The following is an 11,639-nucleotide window of genomic DNA, read 5'->3' on the forward strand; positions in this document are numbered from 1 at the left end:
CAACTGAAAATCAATTTAAGTCACCTTTATTAACATTTACTTTAAGGGATTAAAACTGGTAAGATGCATAGCCATATCTCAGATACGATCTTCACAAGTTTAAATCTTCAAAACAGAGTATCAAAGTATATCTACGTAAAGATGAGAAGGAAGTCTCTTAGTGCCTCGGGCTTCCACAAAAATCTATACTTGGATAATGGATATTTTTTTAAGCAAAACCACCATTGAGAAACAGGTTTAGTGTCTTTGGCTTATGTCAGCTAAACTCAGTTCACTTACTGGAGCTATTTATTTGAAGGCTGATGACTATCAGAAGTACCATGACTTCTCAACTGAAAAGCATTAAAAAGTGTACTAAGTGCTGATACAGTGTAATGAAAGAAGAGCCTTCAGAATACCTTAAGGAGCTCTTGAAAGACACCTGAAATGCTTTTAAGACAACTTATTAAGATAGTCTACAGTGCTAGTTTTGGTGGTTTTGTTGTTGGTTTCTTTGGGGTGGGGGGGTGTTGTTTTTCCTTAAGTAAGGAAATTAGGGAAAGGAAAATGAAGATGGAAGAAATTAGAAAACAACAGTTGATGAAGGCAGGTTCTCGGCTTCCTAGAATCTTAACACAAAAATCAGCTCTGTTCAGTGTTCTGCCATGAGATTAAAAACAACTGCTTTAGAGAAACACCATTATACCTATTTTTAAAACCCGAGGAAATGTCTCATGGGTTCCCTAACAAGGCTGTCAGACTACAAGCCATGGTTGGTTGTTCAGAGAATAAATAGCAGGCTTTTAAAAGGAAGAAAGGCTGTACAGAAACATTTAATGAAACTTTGAGCAACTGGGATAAATTCAAGGGGTTGCATTCTAAATATAGCAAATATAAGAAAAACTCATGAAAAATTTTCAGCACCATCTCTGGAATATGTGCAGGTGCTCATTCAGTTCAGTCTCTCAAGTAATGACAACTGCTGTTTAGAATAACCATCTACAATATCTTATTGAAAGCATGCAGTTAGGATTGAAACAAAATGATTTACAAACTCCCCAAAGCATCTGACTAGAATGTAAAATTCAGGTCTCACTGTTTAAAAATGAAGACAGAGTGCATTCAAATTATAATTTCCCTGAAGCAGGGTCAGTAGCATGACTTGTCTTAAGCAGATCAGTGTTTTATCAGAGTTGGGATGTTTCAAACTATGAAATGTGAGTTGAGATAACTATAGAGGTGGTTCTGAAATGTAAAGTTACCAATAAACACTGAACACCAGCTGTGAGAAGGGGGAAACGTATAGGTTCAGGTGATAGGTGTTCATTTGTTATCACTGTAAAAAATTGCCCCAAGACTCTGATTCAAAACAGCCACTGTTTTACTCAATCTCATGATTCAGCAGGCCAGGGCTGGGCTAGGTGGCTTGTACTCCACATGGTATCAAATGAGGTCATTCAGCTGGCTGCTGAGCAGATCTCGAAGGCCTAACACATTCTTGAAATTTATCTTCAGTTTAATGGTAGTACAGCATAGAAGGGCTTCCCCAGTGGCTTGGCAGTAAAGAACCCGCCTCCCACCTGCAGGAGACGTGTTCGATTCCTGGGTCAGAAGATCCCCTGGAGTAGGAAATGGCAACTCACTCCAATATTCTTGCCTGGAGAATCCCATGAATGGAGGAGCCTGGTGGGCTATAGTCCATGGGGTCGCAAGAGAGTGGAACACGACTTAGCGACTAAACAACAGCACAGAAATCGGCTAGAAAACCAAAACATGACCCACACCTTTTGTGTGGCACTGCTCAGAATTTAGAAGTCCTGCTCTTCTCCATCTGCCTCCTTCCCAGTTACCCCTCCTAAGGAAAGAGGAGTTGCTAACCCGAGTGAGGTGAGCCCGAGATACCCATTATGCTATACTTTCACAAATAAACAGGGCTGATGTATTAACAGGTCAGAAACCATCTGCAGTCACTCTTGCCCTGTTAGTGGGCAGGCCTATCATTCTCTCTCCGAAATGAGGTGGGAAATGAGAATTTGGGCTTTCCTGAGCCAGGCTTTCTCTATGAAAGGTAGGGGATGACAGGGGCATAAGTCATTCAACAGCAGCTTAACTGAGAAGTCTGCAGTCACAGTGCTCTTGTAAAGCTATTACGTGAGTGGTATACTTTGTTTTCCATTGATTCATCTTATGGTTACAACCTCCTGGGCAGAATTGCAAAGCAAAGCAGAAGCTTGGTATGGTTCAGGTGCCAAAATCTTGACCTCAGATCCCATGCAATGTACTCAAATTCTGAGGTCACGTTCATCAAGGGAAGAAAAGTGAAACGTGGATTATGAAAACTATAATTAGATTTAGGTCAATTACCATATGAACTTTAGCTCCCCAAAACAGTGAGGACAATTACAAATGACTGAGAGGTGTTCCTCAACCTTTCTCAGTGGCAGGAGAGAAATATGTGCATGCAGTCATCTGTATGAAGAAATGTGTATATCAAGTTTTCAGTCCCTCCCTCCTACATCCACTCCTCCACCCCCGTAACTCAGGGAAGTTCACAGGAGTAATGTACTAAGAGAACAAAAACAAGGCACACACTCTAGTTAATAAAATTTGTATGTTAAGGTTTTATCAGGAAAATCTATTTTTTCCCTCAAATCTATGTGTATACATTTTTATGTATATACAAATCAAAATGGCCGGCTCTGAAACGAGAGCTAGGAGAACAAGCCACGGCTTAATTCTGTAATGTAAAGCTCACCCAAACTTTGGCTGATGTAGCTGTAACATCTGCCCTTCCAGGCAAGTCTCCCACTTAACCTGCTTCAACTGTCCGCTGCCCCCACCTGCCAGGGGGGAGGTGGATGTCCAAGTGAGGGGAAGAGAGCACACAGCCGGCCCAGTGCCTCTCCTCGTGCTTCGGTGACTGCTGAATCATGACTCAACCCTGTCACGTTTTACCTGACTGTAGTCCTTTAAGGTTGACTCTTGGTTTTTCCTGTAGTGAAAATCATTATCCTGATCTGTCCAAAGGCAACTGAACCAAGACAAGCCTGCAGTTTCTCAGGCTCAGTCTCATCAATTCTAGTCACCCTATTTCCACTCCACCTCAGTCAATCTCCATCATAGACTTAGACTCACTGCTTGAAACTGTTCAGTGGTCAAGATTCTGGACTTTGACTATCCCAGTCCCTCCAGTTCACTCTAACCCAACCTTGACTGCACTTTGGAATTATCTGAGGTGGCTCCAAAGTCCTGTAGACTCCAAAGACTATGAAGTATTTTGATCTCAAGTATTTCACCCTCCCAGTCCTCCACCCCCATCAGGATACATCCTCCTCCCTAATCAATCTGGATCCAATGGTGAGAACCTCTTTATCTCTACAGTTTCTTTATCTCTTTACTCTTTTTTTTTTTTTTTCCTGTTACTTACACCTGGCACTCCCAGCCAAGGAAATACCCACTGTTCCTTCTGTGACCTAATCCATCAAGAGAAACCATTCCTCCACGCATCCAGCTGTTGCATTCAATAGCTTTTATCTTTGTCTTCATCTCTTCTGGCCAGGAAATGTTATTTGACATTACTGACCCTTCCTTCTTGAAGCTCCAGCCTCTCTTGGTGCCTGCAGGAAGATAAACTTTCTGCTTCTCCTATCTCTCTACTCTTCACTGGTTTTCTTACTCTGCCCACTGCTTGCTAGTCTTCCATAATGCCTTGCCCTCTTATCTTCTTCCTCTATACTGTCTAACTTGAATGTCTTGTTCTCCCTCTCCTGCTTTGCTCTCACTTCTCTGCAGAAAACACCAGAGTCTCCATCCTAACATCTCTTTTTTTAAATAATTTGTTTTTGGTTGCACTTAGTTTTGTTGCTGCATATGCGTTTTCTCTAGTTGGGGGGAGCAGGCTTGTCAGTGTGGCTTCTTTTTTTGTGGAGCACAGGCTCTAGGTGCGCACCTCAGTAATTGCAGCATGCGAGCTCCGTAGTTGTGGCTCATGGACCCTAGAGCACGCGGGCGTCAGTAATTGTGATGCATGGGCTTAGTTGCTCACGGCATGTGGAATCTTCCTGGACCAGGGATCAAACCCATGTCTCCTGTATCAACAGGCAGATTCTTATTCAGTACGCCACCAGGGAGGTCCATCCACCCTTACATCTCTACACCTCTGCTTCAGATGCAAATTTCCTATTAACTCTGTAATATGCCCATCCATGTTATTGTGATGTCCTCTCTTACTCAGCATATCCAGAACCAGACACATCATCTTTCTGAGATAAATGTTTAGCACCATACCTGGCACATGATAGGTACTCAAAGGGAAGCTGCTATTTCCCTGTTCTCCATCTTCCCCATTGGGGAAGTCTTCCTAAAATGGTTTGAACAATGTCTTCCTGCTTTTTTGCGTTCTGTGGCCTACCTCTGCCTAACAAAACATGAGGCAACCCCTGCGTTCAAGATCTGACGTTCAAGACTCCATAAAAGGACACCACCACAGGCTTATGTTCCTCACTGCCCTGCCTAGGCTCCAAACTGCCTTTTTGCTGGTCATCTGCTCTCTCTCACTGCTCTGCTCTGGGCTTCAAGAAGTGATGTTTCCCAGATGCCAAACTGACTTTCCAGTGAGACACTGACCTGAGAGGAGGACAGAAGAAGGGAAGAGGGTGTTTCTCTCCCTCTCTGGCTTGGGTTGGGTTGCAGCTCTGCCATTTCCCAGCTCCCACCAGGCAGTGCCCCACCACTCAGGATTCTGGGTTCTAGGAACAACACCTCCTCCTATGTCCCGCTGGCACTAGGAGTGATAAGAGGTTTCCTGCTGTTGGAATTTCTGGGTTACCGACACTTTGATCACCTATGTGACAGTTCCCCATATTACATTTCCTAAAGTGATGTGTCTTTCTGCCTGGACCCAACTGACAGATGTCAGCCAAACCAAACTAGCTGATATACCACGCTCTGCACACTAGCTACTGTGCTGGATACGGTAAGCATTCACCTTTTATTTCTGTTCATATGGTTAACTCCACCTAGACTATTCTCCTTGCCTTCAACCCACCTAAAAAAATACTACTAACCTTTCAAACCCATTCAGAAACCAGTACTTTGGGCATCTTCTCTGTGCAAGGCAATAGGCCCAGGGGCTCCGGGTGCCCAGGGAAGGAATAAGACCATTCCAGGCATCAATGAGCTGATGTTCTACATTTCTTCATCAAGTACTTTTTGTTTTTTCCCCACCAATACGTGCATCCTTGGAATTCCCATTTGACTCTGCTTATTTTTACTTTGTTTTTAATAAACACTATAGCACTTACTAAGTGCCGGGCATTTTCTAAGGACTTACAACTTATTTTATGTAACCATTATGTATGTATGTACATATGTATGAAACGTACATACATATATAACAATTTAGGTAACCTTTAGGTAAACCCAGGAGATAAGTCCTACTATTATCCTCATCATTTTATTAATGAAGAAACTGAGGCACAGAGAAATTAAGTAACCTGCCTAAAGTCACAGAGCTAATACGTTTAATTCTGTTCCACTTTCATTTTAGCTATGCACTACAGCTATGTGCATACCTATTTCAGCATCACCAGCAGAAACTGCTGGATTTTTCCCCTTTCTTTTACAGTTAACAGAACATATGATTTTTAGCTGGGAATAGTCCCACCTTTCCATGGGATGTGAATGAACGTGGTTTGTGCAACTTCTGGGAGGTGTCCTCAAAGAAAGGTGAGCTTGAAATGAGGCTCTGTCCCTTTACCTTCTCCCTACTAACTAGTATGCTGACCTGACAGCAGGGGCAGCAGCAATCATCTTGGACCATGAGGTGGAAGTTGCATTTTGAAGATGGAAGAATAAGGAGCCTGGGTCTCCTGATCGAGTAGCTGCCATAGAAGGTGGATGAAGTTGTAAAATGTTTTTTTTAATTTTTTGATACAGAAAGCCTCAGATTAAGAGGAAGCTGGAATGAAACCTCCCTGAGCCCCTGGTCTTTTAGGTCTGTACTGGCTCTATGTGGCATTAAGATAGGAATGTCTCCACCTTTGGGGCAGAGCTCCCACTTTGTCAATACCTTCCTGAATTCTGAGTGTGTGACACAGAGCAGTGAAAGAGGACACAAAGGAAACAGGTCCTCAAACATGGAAACCTATAATTTTTCCTTCTCCATCTTCATGCTTTAAGCTCTGCCCTCTTCCTGCTTGCCTTAGAAGAGCAGACACTCTTCCATCATGCTTAGGCTAATCCTTTCACCTTACCCCCATAACATTTTTGCACCTCAATTTTCTCATCTGTAAAATGGGGAGATTTTGTGCTTTTTAGGGTTTGGGGGATAATTAAATGGCAAGGGTTAAATAAAGTTGCTATCATGAAGCAGGTGTTTAGAAAAATGTGAGATGTCTTCCTTTTCCTCTTGACTCGGTCCTCCTCAAGTGGAAACTTACTCCATCAGTTTTCAGAGATAATGCTTCTTCCTGGATTTCTTCCTATTAATACCTCCCTGGCTACTCTTTTTGTTCTCTCTGAAGAACTCATTCTTTTACTATCCTTCAACTGTCTATCTCTAGGTTTTTGTCTTCAATCCTCATCTCTCCATATACCATCTACACTCCCCCACATGACATCACATGGTCCAGAGCTTCAAGTGTCATCTGTAGGTGAATGAATTTTAAATCTCAAGCCTAGATCAGCCTCCTGAGCTCTAGACCTCTTTCTTCCCTCTTTCCCTAAATACCTACTTTCCTTTTAGTCCTTTCATTTGGTAAGTATTTACTGAGAGCTTGCTATGTACCTGGCATTGCATATCAACTGCCATTGTACAGCTTCTCCAGGATGTTCCACAGAGACCTCAAGAAATCTGAACTTGACCCACTTCTCTGTCTGTCTCCTTCATGACTCTTTCAGTATCCACCCATAGTCCCTGGTTAGAAATGAGTTTTTTTCTGACTGCCCCTGCTCCTCTATATATCACTTAATTCATCAAGTCCCATCAATTTGGCTTCCTTTAATCTCTCTCAATTTGTATACTCATCCCTCTCTCCAAACCCCCTCCCTAGTTCCAGCCCTCATCATTTTCTTACCTAGATGACCTCAACAGCCCTGAACTGGTCATCCAGCCTCCCATCTTGTGCTGTTCCAGCTTGGGATCCATATTCAGAGGGCTGACACAGAACACACATCCAAACCCACAGCTAATATCCTCACTGATGAAAAGCTGAATGCATTCCCTCTAAGATGAAGAACAAGACAAGGATGCCCACTCTTGCCACTTTTATTCAACATACTAACAGTTTTGGACACCCTAGATACAGCTATCAGGGAAGAAACGGAAAGGAAAGGCATCCAGATTGGAAAGGAAGAACTAACGCTGTCACTGTCTGCAGGTGACATGGTGCTGGACACAGAGAACGCCAAAGTCCACAAGAAAACTACCAGAGCTCATCAGCGAGTCAGTAAAGTTGCAAGATACACAACTAATATCTAGAAACTTGCTCCATTTCTATACACTAACAACAAAATAGCAGAAAGAGAAATTAAGGAAAAAATCCCATTTACCATCACACCAAAAATAATAAAATACCTAGCAATAAGCTTACCAAAGGAGACAAAAACCAGTACTCCAAAAACTGTAGATGTAGATGAAAGAAAGACATGAAAAGATGCACCATGTTCTTGTATTGAAGAATCAATATTGTTAAAGTGGCTCTATAACCCAAGGCAACATACAGATTCAATGTGATCCCTACCAAATTACCAATGGCATTTTTCACAGATCTGGAACAAAAAATTTTAAATTTCTAGGAAACACAAAAGACCCTCGTAGCCAAAACAATCTTGAGAAAGAAGAACTGAGCTGGAGGAGTCAAGCTCCTTGACCTGGGACTATACTTCAAAGCTACAGTAATCAAAACAGTATGATACTGGCACAAAAACAGACACACAGATCAATGAAACAGAACAGAAAGCCCAGAAGTAAACTCACTCACTTATGGTCAAAATTAATCTACAACAAAGGAAGCAAGAATATTCAGTGAAGAAAAGACAGTCTCTTCAATAAGTGGTGCTGGGAAAACTAGGCAGCAACCTGTAAAAGAATGAAATTAGAACATCTTGAACACTGTATAAAAAACTCAAAATGGATTAAAGACCTAAATGTAAGACCAGATACCATAAAACTCCTGGAGGAAAAGACAGGACACTTTTTGACATAAATTACAGAATGTTTTTGGACCTGTCTCCTAGAGTAATGAAAATAAAAACAGAAATAAACAAATGGGGCCTAATTAAACTTAAAAGCTTTTGCAAAGCAAAGAAAACCATAAGAGGACAATCTACAGAGTATAAAAAATATTTGCAAACAATGTTACCAAGAGATTAATTTCCAAAATATACAAACAGCTCATACAGCTTAAGATCAAAAAAACAACCCAATCAGTATATGGGCAGAAGACCTAAACAGACATTTCTCCAAAGAGGACATACAGATGGCCAACAGTCACATGAACAGATGCTCAATGTGGTTAACTATTAGTGAAAAGGAAATCAAAACTACAGTGAGGTATCATCTCACACCAGTCAAAATGGCCATCATTAAAAAGTATACAAATAATAAATGTTGGAGAGTGTGTGCAGAAAAAGGAATTCTCCTACACATTGTGGGGGGGGATGTAAATTTGTGTAGTCACTGTGGAGACCACTAGAGGTTCCTTAAAAACTAAAAACAGAGTTGTCATATGATCCAGCAACCCCACTCCTGGGCATATATCTGAAGAATACTCTAATTTGAATTAACATAACATGCATCCGAATGTTCACTGCAGTACTGTTTACAATAGCCAAGACATGGAAGCACCCTAAGTGTCCATTGACAGATGAATGGATAAAGAAAATGTGGTATTCACATACACGCACATGATGGAATATTACTCAGCCATAAAAAAGAATGAAATTATGCCATTTGCAACAACATGGATGGACCTAGAGATTATCATATTAAGTCAAACAGAGAAACACAAATAGCATATGGTATCACTTATATGCATCTTTTAAAACCGATACAAATGAACTTATTTACAAAACAGAAATAGACTCACAGCCAAAGAAAACAAATTTATGGTTACCAAAAAGGTACGGGGGAGAGGGAAACTTGGGATTAACCAATACAGACCTCTATATACAAAATAACAGTAGACATAGAACTATACTCAATATCTCATAATAACCTATCCTGGAAGAGTATGTGAAAAAAGAATATTTTTATATATAACTGAATCGCTATACTGTATACAACACTGCAGATCAACTGTATGTCTATTAACATTTTTTTAAATAAGAAAGGTAGGTGAGTACTTTAGTGCAACTAATAAATAGCACAGGAATCTTGGTTGTCTACAAAACTATCAGATTTAACTTTAGAAAAAGAAGTTAAAGCCAAAATATAATGTCTGTTTAAAAGAAAACAAACCCAAATATATTTTCTAGATACCTACTGTGTGTGTGGTGGGTTTGGTCATTTTTCTATTCCATCATTGGTCATTTGCTTATTGGTTTGCAGGTGTTCTTTACACACTAAAGAAACCAGCCCTTTTTTGTGATATGTATTACAATTGTTCTTTTCCAGTTTGTCTTTTGATTTTGTTTACGGTATTTTATTTTTTGTCTTACAGAAATCCATATATTTGGATTTATTGATTTTTTAGTGGCTTCTAGGTTTGGAGTTGTACCCCTTAAGTTATTAAACAACTTCATCACATTCTATTTTAGTGCTTTTGATGGTCATATTATTTGTATTTTCATCTGAAATATACCTCTGTAAAAGGACTGAAGTGGGAATTTTGTCTCAGAATCACTGACAGTGAACACTCCTCCTTTCTAAGCAAATTTGAAATGCCACTTTTATCACTGTTAGTGACAGTAAAATGGATACAGTCTCTACCAAAGCAATTTGGTAATATCTATCAAAGAACGCACAAACAAGCCTTTGACCCAGCAATTCAATTTCCTAGGAATCTATCCTACAAATAAATTTGCACTTGTGTACACTAAAGAATAAGGATGTTCACTGAAACACTAGGAAAATACATAACACTGATATAGCCAACTATTGGGGACTATTAAATCATTATGATACTTAGGTGCAATGGAACAAGGCAGTCCTATTGCATTAATAAGTGAGTTAGCAAGCATAGCATACCACCAATGGCAATGCGAAACCACCTACATCAACATCAACAAACATAAAGAGGGTAGATGCAGAAATGCTGACATGTGCATAAAATAAATCTGAAAATATTTCCAAGAAACCGTTTTCACTGATGGCTTATAGAGCTGAAGGGCTGGGAAATAGGAAGAACAAAGATGTTTGCTTTTCCCTGTACTTTTTTGAACAATTTGGGATTTTGTATTTTTTGCATAAATTGTTTGTTGCAGCACTGTTAAAATTTCATTCACTCACTGATTTATTCGCATTCATCGAGGTAGAACCCTAATCTCCTGCAACGATATGAATTGTCAGAAGGGCTTCGCCGGTAGCTCAGTCGGTAAAGAGGTGTAAGATAGCCATGCCTAAAAGAGCTGACAGGCAGAGTAGACCTTGGGTCTTTTTGCACCGGAATCATGGAGGAGAGGAGCAGGCGTTCTTATTCGAAAGTCAGATTCCTGGGCCCCACTGGGGTGACGCCCAGAAATCTGTATTTGTGACAGGATCCCACTGGGGATTCCAGTTCGTGACAATGTGGGAGCCTTCTGGGCTGGAGGACTGTTCACCGTGTGGGCGCGTTTCCTTGTCCTTCGCTCGCCCCTCCCTCCCTAGCAGCCACAATCGCGGCTCTGGCGAAGGGGTCTGGAGCCAGCTCTCCGGAACAACCGAGACGGGGCCATCCCCGCGCTCTGCTTAGGCCGAAACCGCGAGACCTTGCCTCGATGCCGCACGGACTGCTTTTCCCAGTTCCCGGATCAGGCTCCGGAGTCGGGAGGGCCCTGGCCCAGAGCCACCGAGGCAGGGAAGTAGGGGGAGGGACAGACTATAGAGGTGCGAGCGACTAGAAGAAAAAGAGCTGCAGAAAGCCGAAGGCATTAGGGAGAGCGGGCAGAGAATGCGATGCGAGTGTACACCCTTTAAGAAAAGGAGAGAAATGACAGGTGTAGAAAATAAAACAGGGGGTCGGAAAAAACCTCCGACTCCGCCGGGACTCGAACCCGGAACCTTTGAATGTCTTCAGCCTCTAGAAGTCCAATGCGCTATCCATTGCGCCACGGAGCCACCTGTTGGAGTCTCCGCGCATCTGCTCTGTTAAGCCAGAGGCGACGGCCCCGCGCCCTTCCCACCGCCCCCATACTGTTGGTCTGCATCACTGAGGCCAGGGCACTTCCAAACATCGGCCGCTGGCGCCCCTCCTCATTCGGCGACCGCCTTTTAATAAACTCGGCTTAGTCTTGCAAGAGAAGGGATGTTGGGGGCGCCGGGCGCGGGCTGGTGAGTCTGCGCTCAGCCGCAGCCCGGTCTCCCGCCCGCCCTGGGCGCCGCCGTACCTGGCCGAGGGGGACAAATCACGCCCGCGCTCTTCCTCCCCGGCTATTTTCCTTTCCGATCTCCCCCGCCTGCCCGCTCTCCCGCGGCCGGTTCCGCGCGGCCTGGCCCCGCCCCGGCGTTGCAGGCCTCGGGC

At 42.5% G+C, this 11,639-nt stretch overlaps 1 non-coding gene across 1 annotated transcript; it reads right to left on the reverse strand.

Moving 5' to 3' along the window:
• Positions 1 to 11,151: 11,151 nt before the first annotated feature.
• TRNAR-UCU (transfer RNA arginine (anticodon UCU)) lies at positions 11,152 to 11,236 on the reverse strand. Its single transcript is given in 2 exon segments — positions 11,152 to 11,187; positions 11,200 to 11,236. It is a non-coding gene; the product is annotated as a tRNA-Arg (tRNA).
• Positions 11,237 to 11,639: the final 403 nt, after the last annotated feature.

This window comes from Budorcas taxicolor, chromosome 3 (assembly GCF_023091745.1).
Source record: "Budorcas taxicolor isolate Tak-1 chromosome 3, Takin1.1, whole genome shotgun sequence".
Lineage (NCBI taxonomy): Eukaryota > Metazoa > Chordata > Mammalia > Artiodactyla > Bovidae > Budorcas > Budorcas taxicolor.